We start from the raw sequence: 15130 nt of genomic DNA, 5'->3' as shown, positions 1-15130 counted from the left end.
GAGCCTAGTTATTCTCTACGAGTTGTTATTTTATGTCCAGATTTTAAATTGATTGCCATTTAATAAGATTATACATAGCATGCTTCTGTTTTCAATCTCTTCCATGTCTGTAATGACAGTCCCTCTTTCAATGTGTATGCATAGTTTTCGGTCTTTTCTTTTACAATGTCCATTTTCATTATCTTTCAAACAACTACTGCTTGGATATATTAACTTTTTTTTTCCTTTCAAGATCCACTATTACTGCCCCTCCGCCCAAAACCCCTCATTTTTGTGTAGAATCTTAGTCTATTCAGCTGCTATAGCATAATATTATAGACTGAGTGGCTTATAAACAAGGGAAATTTATCTCTCATAGTCTGGAGGCTGGGAAGTCCAAGATCAAGATGCCAACATTTGGTGTCTGGTAAGAACAGCCATCCATTCCTGTGTCCTTACATGGTGGCTGGGTCACAGGAGCTCTCTGGGCATCTTTTATGAAGGCACAATGCCACTGATGAAGGTTCCACCCTCATGACCTACTCACCAAAGGCCCCCTCCTCCTAATACCATCACATTGGAGATAGGAATTTTGTGATACAAATATATGGCCTATAGAAAATAGTATGAACTTTAAAAATAAATCACTTTGAGAACACTACCTTTGACAGTTTCTTAAGAAAAAAACAGGGCCTCCCCGCTGGCACAGGGGGTTGAGGGCAGCGCTGTGAGGCTGTCCGTGACCTTTGCAGCATGAGTTCGATCCCTAGCCAGGGAGCAACCCACATGGCTCAGCAGACCTCTCCTGTTTTGCCCAATGCTCCCCTCAGCAGTGTATTTGGGTTCATCTGCCGGTTCTGCTCCCCGTTCTCTCTGGTGAATCTTAGCCCCTGTGACTCTGGCCTGTATACCTCACTTCTTAAAAAAAAGTTTTTTTTCTTTTAAAAAAGAGAAAAAAACAACAGAGGGTGGGGGAAGGTTGCTTTTGAAGGACTAGATTCTTCATATACATGGATGTTCTTGAAGATCAGCTAAGACTTGTGAATGAACACCTTGCTCACCCCTGCAAGGAGCATGCTACCAGCAAACCATCGACAGAACTGTGCTAATACAGTCTATTTGTGGAGAATGGAACAGAGATTAACTGTTTGTTCATGATAAATCATGGATATTTGATTTGCCTGTTACATGCCCAGTTTTCCTTGGAAGCAAGCCCTGGAATCTATTTTTCTGATCAAATCCTAACTCCTATGTTAGTGCTTATGAAAAAGAAAAATAACATTTACTCACGATAAAGACTGAATTCTAGCCATTATAAGCCTTATCAATTGCCTTGTGAAAATGTGTGGTTGGGGGAGAAAAAAAATCCCATCATTCTCACTCAGCCTTGGATTTGAACTAATGCTGCCACTACTGTTGCAGACCATTTTGGAATTTTCATGATTGGCACAGATAAAAATATAATTGGAGATAAATTGGGGTCCTAAAGAGATGTCTGATTGATGATTGTTGAGCTATAAGGAATGGCCAGTAACAAACAATTCAATAAAAACAATTCTTATGGTTTACTAATTAATGTGAAATATTGGAAAACCTTAACATTTCCTTTTTTCTCTATTTTTCTTAGAAGCCAGCAAGATCAACAGAAATGATCTTAACAACATTTACCATATTTGTATTCAGAGTCACTCAAATAGACATAAAATATGCCATGGTTTTTATTTATTTTGATTTCAGTAAGGGTCTCTTGGTTAACAACTTGAAAAGAGATAACATTTCCCCAAAAAAAATCAGGAGGACAAAGCAAAATTATTTATCTAAAATAAATTTCAGGGGCCCCCCTGGTGTTGCAAGAGGTTAAGGCACAACCTATGAAGCTGTCTGCAGCCTCTGCAGCACGAGTTCGATCCCCCTACCAGCCAGGGAGCAACCCACATAGCGCAGCAGAACTCTCCTGACTTGCCTGCTGCTCCTCTCAGCAGTGTATTTCAGTCAATCCACCTGTGCTGTTCCCCACTCTGTCTCTGGTGAACCCTCTCACCCCCCACACCTCTGATCTGTACCCCAGCTCTTGTATGCATAAATAAATCTTAAAAAAAATAAAATGTCAGCCAACATATAACCATTTTCCATAGGTTGAAATATATACTTTTCCAGAAGCAGTTCTTCAGTTTCAGTAAACACTTCTAGAGTGTCATTTATGCGCTAGTGCCCACATAAAGATACAATAAATGAATAGTGTGGCTGAACATGAACCAGATGGGCCTGCTGCCAACTCTGTCCACTCTTCTTAGTTCACATGTGTTTTGACACCATCCTTTAGCCTTAGAGAGGAGTGTTTTGATAGAGCAAAGTAGAAACACAAGGACAGGGATGGGTGCACTCTGAGTATTGATTTCTTTCCGTTCTGAAATCATTTGGATGCCATCATTTGTCAGTGTTGCATATAGCCTGAAATTTCCCTAAAACAATCAACATTGGAAATAAGGAAAGTCTTTCCTCCTTCTATTTGTTTATTTTTTACTTATTTATTTTTAACATCTAGTTACAGGTTAAGGAGTGAGCAAGTTGGTAGAATTCCAATCTTTATGGCACCTCACTGAAATAAATGAGTAATAGGATGCCAGTTTATCAAGTTTTTACTCATTGTCCCTTAAAATGGCCTTTTTCAGAAGTATTAAAAGTCTACCTAGAATAGAAGGTTTAGAGTTGACTACTAATAAAAAATAAAACTTTGTTTTTGGAGTCAACCCTTTGTTGTTGAATATTTTTGAGATGTGTGTACAAGTTGCAGGGAGCAGCTGTGGCCACACAACTCTGAGCTCAGCCAGCTGACAGTTGCCCAGAGTTGGCAGCCATAGCCAGCTGAAATTTGGAAAGCCCAAAACTCTTGGAGCTATGATTTATTTGATTGCTGAAATTATAAATCATTTATCAAGACTTTCAAGAAGTTTTCTGGTCCATGAAGTTGAATCTAATAAATTCACTATTTTGAACAAGAAGGGGTCAATTATTTTTAGCAGCAGAAATTTTGACCCCAGTGACCTCTAAATAAATATTAAACACAAGTTTATTAGTAGTTATTTAAAGGGACTCTACATGACTAACCCTTATTAGACCCAATTTGATGAAATATAATTTTTTCTAATTTCCATTCACTTGCTTTTCTTCATTCAGATGTGTGTGTGCGTGCATATGTGTCCAATAGACACCTGTAATTTCTATCCCAGTCCTCACCAAAGTTTTGCAAGACGGTCCTGGAAAAAAGGTTTAAGAGGAAAAAAGAAGTGATTTTTGCACCCTCTCCTATTATTGACAATATAAAATATAGGGCAATTAAAATCAGTTTTCTACAACTCCTGTGAGCAAAGCATTCTTGCACAGAATAGCCACAGACTGCACAGTGGCCCTCCACGGTCCTCTCTTGCATGCAGCTTGTTTCTTCCTCCAGGGGTTCCCGCCTCACTTACTAATAAGGAAATCAACTTCTTTTATTTTTACAGTTTAATGTCTTTGTGTGAACATTTTGGGGGTGGATGTCTTTTTTTTTTTAATTGAGGAAACATGAGTTTACAACATTGTATATGATTTAGAGGTCTAAGATGAACTTTTAACAAGAGATTTATCACTTCACATTCTTACTGCATCCAGAGTCATTTGGGGTCAAATTAGGTGTGAATATTAAAACTCAAGTACTATCCTACAACAAAAAGAATTGTAATGCCCCCAGATATTGTTCCATTCTTGTTAGTGTCAAGAAAAACATCCGGAAAACTTACTTGTTCATATTATGTATACCTGGGACGTTTTTCATGCTGAGTAACAGAAGAAAACTTGAGCAGCCTTGCTTTCTGCTTCCAGGAATGCCAATCAGAGAACATTCTTTTTCAGGAAGCCAAGTTTGGAAGTCAGTTGGTTTCTGGCAGTAAGTGGGGGGAAGGGATATCAGAGGAAAAGCACAGTAAGTCCTCCGGCTGATCTTCAGCTTCCAAGTGTTTCCGTAATAGCCATCAATGAAAGCATCTCCTTTTACCCACGCAGAGACAGGTAAAAAGACAGCTGAGTAAATCAGCATTAGACATAACAGCGGAAGCTCAGTCAGAGGGAGGAGGGAGAGAGAGGGCAGTTGAAAGCCTGCCATTGGTGAGCTTACCAAAGGCATCTGCCAGTGGGACTTCAATGGAATGTGAAACCAAATCATTTTCAAGTTAAAGATAGACACAGTATACACCAGATCCAGAAGCTGGCTTTTAAACTCATCTCTCCCTAGAATTTCAGAGAGTTATGTTATGATCTCTGTTATGATTAACCATTTGGTTAAAGTTTATTCTTCAAGTGAATACACTAAGAATTCGTATATGTTCTGGATGTACTGGAATTAAAAAGGATTTAAGAGAGATCATGGTGTACATACTCTAGGGTAAGTGAAAAGATTGATTTTAAGCACATTGCTTCTCTGGGAAGGTTAATGTTGAATTTTTCTTTCTATGTGTGTGATTGAAAAAAGTGATAATGAATATTGATCAGCATGGTAACTCTCTTGAGCTATTTGGCATTTTACATTTTGTGCATTAGAAATAGAATATTTCAGCTTTGTTTTGATATTTACATTATGTGAGTGTAACTACAGATTTGCATACTTTTTCCCCTATTCACTCCACCCTTAAACACTCAGATTATTGAGTTACTGTGTCAGTCATTGCATGTCACAACATGGACTGAATGTTTCTTATTGTGTCCATGATGCCATTTGATGAAACTGTGTAATTGTGATTTGGAGTTATTTCCCTTGCCACCCTGTGGGATTGTCTAACTTTAAAAATGAAAAAAGAAAGGAAGGGGAAAAGAGGTGATCTAAAGTCTAGAAGGAATTTTTAGATGTTCTGGTTTCATTTTTACATAGGCAGTTTTCCATTGAAGAGAACGACTTATTAATAGAAGTTATGTTTTTGGTGTCGCCTCATTAATTCCAAGCAGGTTTTCCTTCTCCAAAAAAGCTGATATTTTGCTAAGTGAATAGACGCTTTCTGATTATACAGAGCTTGAAAGTGGAGGATGGACAGGGGGAGTTGTCTAATTTGCTATGGCCTTACTGTTTTAAGGATTTCAAAACTTTTTTCTTTACAAGAAAGAATGACAAACTTCAGTTCTCTTCATGTTTTGACCATGTATAGGTTTTGTTTTTTGTTTTGTCAAATGACCTCTCAGCTCTGCTCTTAGAGACAGCTTTTCCAAACTTGCACAGCATTCCTTCTGAATAAATACTGTCCATAATAGTCACAGAGTACATAGTGTGAATTGGAAATTCTACTTTATATGGGGAAAATAAATCTGCTGACGTTATTACAGAGTGGGGTGTGGAACAGTTTGTTAAATGTAACTGGCCAGTTGTTGCTCTGTCAAATAGACTAGATGCTAATGAACTAAGTTGGATAAGCTAGGTACAAGCCATGAATGACATAATATGGATCTTTCCCTCAACTTTGTTAAGAATAGATAACATACTGTTACTCTTCTAAAATAAAAACTGGGCATTTTCTTGGTATTATCACTTGACTTTAAGCTACCGAGTAATCTAGCAAGACCTAACAAATGTGAAGCTGGCAGAACTCACTTTTGATGTGCCCTCCTTCCATACACTGCCCCCTGCCCCTTAAGTCCTCCTGCTCTTTTTGGACTCCCAGTGAATATCACTGCTCAGTTCCCTCCTTTTCCTACAGTCAAGACCTAATCTCAAGAAAGAATCTGAATATAGGTTATTTTAAAGTCAATGCTATAAATCTGTCAGAAATATTTGCATTGCAATATAAATATCTACCCTCCAAAAAGTTTAGGAAATTTTGTTAAATCAGTTAACCTTCTTCAAAACTTATAATGAACCCACTGGGTTGTAAAAGCTGCAGTTAATATTCATTTCTACACAAGTGGATGATGTCTTTGTAAATGATCCTGGTGATACTGGATGCCTGTTTTCTTTGCCGTGCCCAGCTCTGTCCTAATATTTTTTGAAAGATATGTTTATTTATGCATACAAGAACTGGGGTACAGGCCAGAGGTGTGTGGGGTGAGAAGATTCACCAGAGACAGAGTGGGGAACAGAACAGGCAGATCAACTGAAATACAATGCTGACGGGAGCAGCGGGCGAGTCAGGAGAGGTCTGCTGCGCCATGTGGGCAGCTCCCTGGACGGGGATCGAACTCATGATGCAGTGGCTGCGGATAGCTTCATAGGTTGCTTCTTATCCCTTGCACCACCAGGGAGACCCCTGTCCTGAATTTTTGACAATAGGAGTGAGCCTACAAAAAATCATAGGTATTGCCAGGAAATCTGTGAGTGCAAACATGTACACAACACAAACACCTAAATGTAAGCTTACCGTTCATTTAAATAATTTATTTCTGGTGGAATTAAAAATATAAATAAACATATTTTATCAGGCTTACCAATGCGGACTTTTGTTTTTGTTTGTAGTGTGTCAAAAGAAAAAGCAAAAAGGAATGCAAAAAATTTAATTCTAAAATGTGAGAATTTTAGCCTCTGACGCCAATACAGTTGACAAAAAAGGGGGGCAAATACTTTTCTGCTACTATAATGTCATTCATAGTTTCTAATTCCTGCTAAATTTGTCAAGCTTGGATTTTACTTCTTTGAATATAGTAAGTGTAGTTGTTTTATAATATAGGTCAACTAATTTTAATATCTCCAGTGTTACAGGGCTTGTTTCTATTGGTCTGTTAGTGTTCTGGTCACTACTCATTCATGGTGTCTTAATTTCTTCATTATTTGGATATCCTTGACTACCTGCTGAAAATATATTTTAAAATTACCTTTATGAATAAGTTGAGACCTAGTGATGGTGGTATTTTCCTCCAGAGAAGAAATCATACAGAGATCTGTGTGAGGAATGTAGTATCAGGGGTTCATTTTTACCCTGAAAGAAGGTATGTTCTTGCAAGATGCCAACTTAAAGTTGGGTTAGTTAATTAGAGCCCCCAGCAGACAATGGGTTCTAACTTACCCAAGAAGTCCAGAAAAGCTGCCCAAGTGCAGCTGGTTTCCCAGATCTTTTGTTCCTGATATGCCCAAAGGCAAAAGCTTTCAAAATTGAGCTTTTACGCCTCAAGAGTTCTAGTCTCTTTCACTTCCCTACACTAAGTCCTCAGCATATTACCTAATTTTTTGCTGTTTTTTATTTTAAATATTTCTGCTTATTTCAGTGATGTGGCAGGCCAAATTATCCCACTTCTTTTACCAGAAAAGGAAATTCATTCTACTGTTTTTATAGTCTTTTTTTTTTCCATTACACTCCTCATTCTAGAGAAGATATCAGACATTCTATTGTATTTTGATAATTTCAAGTAGCTTTTTTTGGTGTATGTGTGTATGTGTGTGCGTGTGCACATGTGTGTCTTTGTCTGTGTCTCTGTGCCTGCGTGTGAGATCTCATTTATTTAGGCTTTTTGGAGACATTTGTGAATGCATACTAATAAGAATCCTGTTTTCCATTTGTCAGCAATATCTAAAAGCTCTTTTTATTTAACCCTAGCTGGTCCCTTTGCATATATTCTCTTTGGTCTCTAATCCACCCCCACTGCCATTGCCTGCCCTCAGCTGTTGAGCTGTAGAGCTGACTCTTCCAACTTTCTCTTGGCCTTTATCCAGGGTCACCACAATTAAAAACAAAAAAATATATATTTCTTCCTGTCCATTCACTTTCAGTTGCACTACTTTAGGCCTTCATCATTTCACCTGGGTATTACCATGGTCTGTCTCACAGTTATTTTCCTGCCTCAGGCCTATAGACCCCAGTACGCCTCCCAAATTGGGACCAACACACCTGTCTTCTAAAAATCACAATCATGAATGAATTACTTACATACTTAAAAATCTCCACTGGTTCATCATTCCATCCAATAATAAATTCCTCAGTACATCCTAAAGATCAGTCACAAAGTCTCAACCTGCTTCTCTGACATTATCTCCGCAACTTCACTGGTTATCACTAACAGTTTAGTTACATATAATTGTTGCTTGCATATTATATAAGCTCTTATACCTCTGTGCTAGTCTATCTCCCTTGTAGGTATATTTACTTTTCCTTCAAGGTTGATCTCATAAGTCACCTTCACTGGACTTCCTTTTTACTATTTATTATAGCTCACTCACTGTTCTAGAAACTTCTGGTGGCAGAAACTGTCTTACTCATTTTTTTGTTTACTCAGTAACTGATACATTCAATAAATGCTTAAGGAATAAATAAATGACTATTTTAAGGAAGTTTTTCTTAACAAATCTTTCTGTACTTCATTACTTTTCATTCTAAACATCATTATTCTTTTGACCTTGGACCCTTAGTTTAGAATGTAATCATTAATGGTCCTTTATGTCAAGTAGAGACAGTTAAAAATGTCTGTTTATTTGGTGTTTTTGTTTGGGGAAGGAATAGGTCATCTATTTCCATTTTCACCAAATGTCAGTATATAACTTGATCATGATGATAAGAGATGTTGGAAGTTTAGCTATGTTGAAATAGCTGAATATTAACAGAGAGATTCATAATCAAAAAGAAAATCATAGAGTTGGAAAACTGACATATTTCAACAGATCTAGTCCAGAATTCAAGCAGCACAAATGAGGAAAAGTCACTAAAAAACAACTAAATCACAATCATCTCATTTCATACAACCTGAATCTGAACCATCAGAAAACTGGATTGTTTCCAGATTGTAATGTGGTGCTAGAAGGAAAGGAATTGATGGATTATGTGATATGACATTGTGACCTTAAATTTAAAGTTAACTGAAAATCTTTCTTAGTATTTTTAAGCTCTTAAAATGCAATGTTAACTTCGTTTTGCTATGCTGAGTTAAAGAAACTACATTTGTTAATTAAAAATTGAACATAGTTGGAAATATGTTCAGAAAATACAGTTTACTCTAAGGATATTTAACTCTGTAGTCTTCAGATCACAAATTTTTCACACATCTATTGTATGCTTTTGATATCCCAACTGCTGAGATTTAGAAAAATAAGAAACTTGGTTGGTATTTTTTTCTCATTGAAGACTCGCCTACTTCCAAAAAGAAAATGTGGATAGGTCAAAATTTCTCTCAAATATATATATATACACACACATATATATTAATCTAATCAAATTCTCAGTCAATATTTATTTATTATTTAAAGATTTTATTTATTTTTGTGTAGAAGAAATGGGTTGTAGGCCAGAAGTGTGGGTGGTGAGAGGTTTCACCAGAGACAGAGTGGGGAGCGGACAGGAGGATTTAATGAAATAACACTGCCAGGAGACCAGCAGGCAAGACAGGAGGGGTCTGCTGCACCATGTGTGGGTTAGCTCCTTGGCCAGGGATCAAACTCAGGCTGTAGCCATGATAGAAACTTAACCCGTAGGCCACCAGGGAGGCCCCTTAGTCAATATTTAAATAAGAATCCATAATTCTCCTTCGCAAAATATAATATTGACCTTTTATTTTTAGCCTCATTGATAAAAGAAAATTAAGACTAGCTCTTAAAAGCTGCCAGTTTTATATCATAGCTTCCAAGTAGTTGAGCTCATTTTCCTTACTAATTGAACTAGCCTCTCTTAAGCTCTGATGCTGTGTCTTAACTGTACTAGACAATAAAATTATTTACCTACTCCACTTCTCAGGATACTGACACTGGAGTATGTCCTGTTAAAAAAAGGAATCAGTTAACAAATTCCCTTATATTACTCTTTCATATATGTTCTTTATTTGCGCTAATTTCAGCACTTATAAAGTCATTTTACCTTTCCTCAATAATTAGTGTTTTTTTTCTAGGAAGCAAATTAGGATTAGGGTTACTTTAAGTCATAAAATATCTCATAGTCAGCAGATACTTTTATTATAAAATAACTTTAAAAGTCCTGAAAATAGCTCAAAGAGTTAAGTAGAACATGTATTTTTATCTCATAGGAAACTGTGATCTTAATATCTTGTAACTTAATATAAAATGGAAGTACACATATTTGCATAAAAAAAGATGGACTTTGCAGTCTTGCAAAATAAATATGGTGTAAAGATGACTCAGAGACACCCTGAGTCATAAAAACTTTGTGAAGCATTTTAAAGAGAGCTATAAACTTATTTTTATTATTTTTCATTTTCAGCCTCGTTTTACTTTTTGTACCTCATTCCCATGTTACGTGTGCACACAGATTTACGAGTGCTGAAAGAAGGCATTCACTGAATTAATCATACTTCAAGAAAACAGATACCTTTACCAATTTTATTAAAAGATGTAGATTAATTGTGAAGGAAGATTATTGAAATCATTCTACTACTAATCCACTAATATACATTTCTAGAAATATATTTGCTCATCAAATGATGTTATTTTTAAGCCCTCAGGTAAGTATGATGGTTCTCTTCTAACATGAGTCCAATGTTTCATATTATTTGTGTGGAGCATGTATCCTCATCTTAATTATATACATATAATATAAATACATAAATGAATATATGTAAAACTAAGATGCAGATACATGCTCCATATGTACCATGTGTGGTTTCCTGAAGTAAGAAGCCCTAAATCTCAGTGGCTTCAAAAAACGAGGTTTCCTACCCAAGCAAATCATCCATCATGATTTGCTGAAAACCCTTCTCCATATTGTTGCTTTCACCCAGAAATGACCCATGTTTCTTATACTCACATTTCCTTGGCTAAAGCACAGCAGTAGAGTGAAGAATACAGTCCTACCACATGCCTCAAAGCAGAAAGGGCTAGAATATTTATAAAGAGCTCTAGTGAATTCCACCCTAGTGGATGATAGGCAGGCCCCTGACTCCAAAGAGAACAGAGATCTAGATTTAAAATCCTATATACTTGGGAATAGTAATTGGTCCATACTTGGGAACATGTAGGCCAGTGACCTGTGACCTGATGCTAACATCTTTTGTCTGTTTGACTCTTTTCCTCTCTGAGCCAGTTTTAGCTCTAATTCCTTGTCATTTCTGGAGTGTCTGTGACCTTACCTGTCACAACATTTCCAGTTTTTTTTGAATACCAATATATTACCAGTCTTCACACTTATTTCTCTGGGAATCCTGCCCTTTAGCAGTTCAGGGAAAGTGAAGAGTGTCTGTTAGGGCAATTCCTATAGAATGTAGACAGCAAACATAAAACATTATACTTTCTCACCTCCAAGAACAGAGCAGATGTGGTAGAGAAAAGGAAAACTGAGTATAATACTAATCCCAATCCCCACTTATTTTCAGGAGGCAAAAGAAAAAGACTAGGCTCAGGGAAAATGCCACAGAGAAATGGTGATAAACATTATGCCTTAAATGCACAGCTTTGAGTAGCATTAGATCACTCTGATTCTCTACTTTTGGCTTTACATTTAATTTTAAACACTAAAAGGGTAAAACTGGAGAATGCATAGATTAAGTTGAAAAATTTTCCAGCCAATATTTTAAGGTCTTTTAGATTTTAATTTAAATCCAATTTATGTTCTTGCCAGTGATAATTCTAAGAAATGCTATATGAAAAAAAATGATGACGCTCTTGGGTCAAATGAATTTGGCAAATGCTATATTCTATATCCCTGTCTTGTTGAGTTAGGTGAATATTAAGGAGTCTTACTTTTACTCTAAAGATGACAGATTTGGTTTTTTTAATCCAGTGTTTCTCAAAGCTAACTTGAGTATATATTGATAATTAAATATATTTGCCCATATTATATGAGGGATATGTACATATGTAATTATATACACATACAAGTGTTACTAATATGTATTAAAATAATATATTAATATAGATGCACATATACATCACATTTTAGCATTCTTGATAAATTCTGTTTTAAATCACCCTGATTCACTGTATTGATATTAAAAGTGTGATCATGTGACATAATTGCTTTGAGAACATAAAGTTAAGAATGTTGAAGTACTTTTAAAAAATGTCTTTATTATTTGGTACTTTGCATTCTCTTGATAAAATGCATTGATTTTAAACACAGAGAGAAATCTAATCTTAAATCTATAGTGCTTTCAAATTTATAATATCTGTTTAATTTTTTAGGCATATAATTTATGATACAATTAGAGATAAGAAGACTGTTCATCAGAATCCAGAACTCAAAAGGGATTGACATTGATACTTTTTTACCCATTTCCTTTGAAAATCTAAAACTCTTACTCCTTTTTAGACTCTGATTGTACATTATTAACTTGTTAAACTTAATTGTCTTTTCTTTATGAAGGTCTGGTAAAAAAATCATCTTCAACTTTAACATCCTTTTTTATCTTCTTTAATTCACCTCTTTTAAATTCAAACATTTTAAAGCTTAAAAAGGAAAAAGCAATTTTGGGCTTCAAAAGATGCTCTATCAAATTCACTATCTATGGGATTTTTTTTTTTTTTTTTTTGCCAGAAGGAGGCATAGACTAATAAGAACAAAATGTTCACTTTTTTATTTAGAATGTGGGTTATATATTCAATTACATGCTGTGACCACTTAAGATAATCCAGTTGCTCCATAAGTCTTTATACTCCCAGCAACTCTTCTAATAAAATCCTGGATATTAAGTTTACTCATAGAAACCAGGGTGTTAGGTGACAGGGAACATGTGCACTTTCATCACCTTGTCCACTGATAATATTATTCTGTTTTTCATTCATTAGTGTTGCAGTTCCCCTCCATGTAATTTAAAAGAAAGAAATAAATGAATACACTTATTAAAAAGGAAAAGATTTAGGCATCATGGAAAGAAAAATCAAATGTGTGGTTAGCATAAATTCTAAGCACATGTTTCTCCTCTGATTTTTGTTTATATTTTTCCCTGGGGTTATAATAAGATTCAGAAACTCAAATGATATCAGCAACACCTCTATAATTTCATCGCAGGAGTATCTAAAGATCTTTTTCAGCACTGCAGGACTGCTCCTTTGTAATTCCCTGAAATAACCACACAGCAGAACTCTCTCTTGTTTACCAAATTATGAAGTCAATTATACCTACATTCTGAAACTGCCTCACACCTAAAATATTTGGAATGCAGAAAATATCCAGTGTAACCATTTACCAGACACCAGAACATAAATCTAAATTACTTAGATTTACAGTATTATAATCTCTCCTTTAAAATGACATGAGGGAAGTGTTTAACTTAATGAGGCAGAGGATCCTGGTGTGCAAGTTACATTATATTTTTCATTGCACAAGGGTAAATTATTGCTTCAGTCTCCTATATGGTCCCCCAGTGGCCTCAAAGACACAATGTAGCTTCCAGAAATGCCCACTTTTGTCTTAGGCAATAATTTACTCCATGAAAGGGTGCTTTCTGAGAATTAGCCATAACATTTCTCATACTTCACTGAATTCTTGAAGGTCATTCACAGATACCAACTAACTTTGACTTTTTTTTTTCCCCCTGACTTAGGAACATTGACTAAGGTAGCAAGGCCTCATGCATTACTTATACAATAGGGAAAGCTGATGGACAATTTTCTTCTATCTAAACATTTAGAAAACAGGCAAAAATTTGAGAAATTATATCAGAAAAATATTCTTATTATTTCTCCTCTGTTCTTGCAAGTTTTAAAATAAACAAGTATGGATCTTTTGGGGGCAGCCTTTAAGAACTTAGGACTGTAATGATTATATTGTTTTGTTTTGCAAAAAAAATCTTAGTCCTATTTTGAACACCAAATGCCTGGATGTAAATGTGTGTTTGAAGTTTTTAAACAAGCTTTAATTTCTAAGGTAATATAGGAATTAAATTAAAACAAACAAAAATATCCCCTCAGGAATCAGCATTGTAGCACTTGGGTAAATGTTAGAGCTTGACAGTTTTCAAGGCAGAGACATTAGTCCAGGCTTTCTGCCAAACCATTACCGGTAATCTGATGACAAGAGATGAAGCCAATGCTGCTGCCTGGCTTAGTTAGATATGCTTTTGCTAAAAGAGAATCCAACACATTTCTTATGCAAACTATCAAAATTAAAATTTAGGAACACACACACTACACTTTTCAAAGTCTAGTAAAATACATGCTAAAATGCAGCTCTAAGCTTAAGGGAAACACAGAAGTAGCAGACACAGCTAGAACTCATTGAATCCTTTCTTTAACTGGAGTGGTTTAAATGTGCAGCAGTATTTCTCTCGATGGCTGCAATGGAAGATATTAAATTACATATATCAGGAGATGGTTTAGGATTGCTTTTACATGTCTAAATTCTCGCGGCTACACAAAATCTCATTGATAAATGGGTGGTTTAAGCTGCTATTTTCTCGTGGTTCTTTAAATTATTTAGGTAAGCATCTGTTTTCCCATACTGCTAGAAAACTATTTATGTAATATAATAGTGATATAGGAAAGTAATCAAACCAGGCATTTTATAAAAGGAAGTCTGCAATGTTTTAAGTTCTTTGGAAAAATATTGAGTAAATCACAGAATATTTGCATATATTATTTTGACCACTGGAGGGCTCTCAGATTTTTTTTCAACTTTAATTCTCATAATCCACTTTATCCAACATCAATAGGTCAGAATATATTGAATTACATAGATGAACTTAGGGGAAAGGAAAAAGTTAACATTTTCATACTCAATGAGGAAGATTGTTTCCAGATGGCTCTGTTTAATAAATAGTGAAGTGCAAGATGGAAGATTTTTAACAGTACTTAATCTGAAAGTGACTATGACTCCAAATCCCTATGACTTGAAAGTTAAGTGCTATGATGCCAATTAATGGGAACCCAGAGGCTTCCCCAATCCTTGATAAAGCCTCCCAAACATTATGCTCTTTTGACAGATTCAATTACAATTTTAAATCTTAGAATAAGAGCTACTGTGCCACATCTACTTCACTGTATAGCTCTATCAATATATAGGTAAATTGGAGACATGGTTATATGCCCAAGTCTATAGAAAGAGAGGCAGCCTGAGCTGTGAAGATGACGTAGTTTTGTTTTGTTTTTATTTGAGGATAAGTTTTTAGTTTATTTGAGAATCACATTCAGGAGTGAACTACATAAATAGCTCTATTTTCTACAAATTACTGCCAGAAAGGAACACTTCACCTCAGCAATATTAAAAAGTAAAATATACCGCCTCTAATATTCAGATGAGTAATATTTAATAGCCCTACCAAGTAGGTT

General features: G+C 35.6%; 1 protein-coding gene across 9 annotated transcripts in view; it reads left to right on the top strand.

Annotated features, from left to right (window-relative positions):
• DTNA (dystrobrevin alpha) overlaps nt 1–15130 on the top strand; it is a 325085-nt gene that overhangs the window by 82498 nt on the left and 227457 nt on the right. For 3 of the 9 annotated variants that reach the window (XM_037508665.2, XM_054694104.1, XM_054694106.1), the window contains exon 1: nt 4148–4399. The exons of 4 other annotated variants lie outside the window; for them this stretch is intronic. The gene's annotated coding sequence lies outside the window, so the exon portion shown is untranslated. Of the gene's footprint in view, nt 1–3878; nt 4027–4147; nt 4400–15130 lie in introns of those variants that run through there. 2 more of the 9 variants (XM_054694105.1, XM_054694103.1) reach the window with 1 other exon arrangement.

This window comes from Talpa occidentalis, unplaced genomic scaffold (genome assembly GCF_014898055.3).
Source record: "Talpa occidentalis isolate TD23 unplaced genomic scaffold, MPIMG_talOcc4v2.1 talOcc4.13, whole genome shotgun sequence".
NCBI lineage: Eukaryota > Metazoa > Chordata > Mammalia > Eulipotyphla > Talpidae > Talpa > Talpa occidentalis.
Note: the sequence above shows the minus strand (reverse complement) of the source record. Positions and strands in the feature narration are given on the sequence as shown.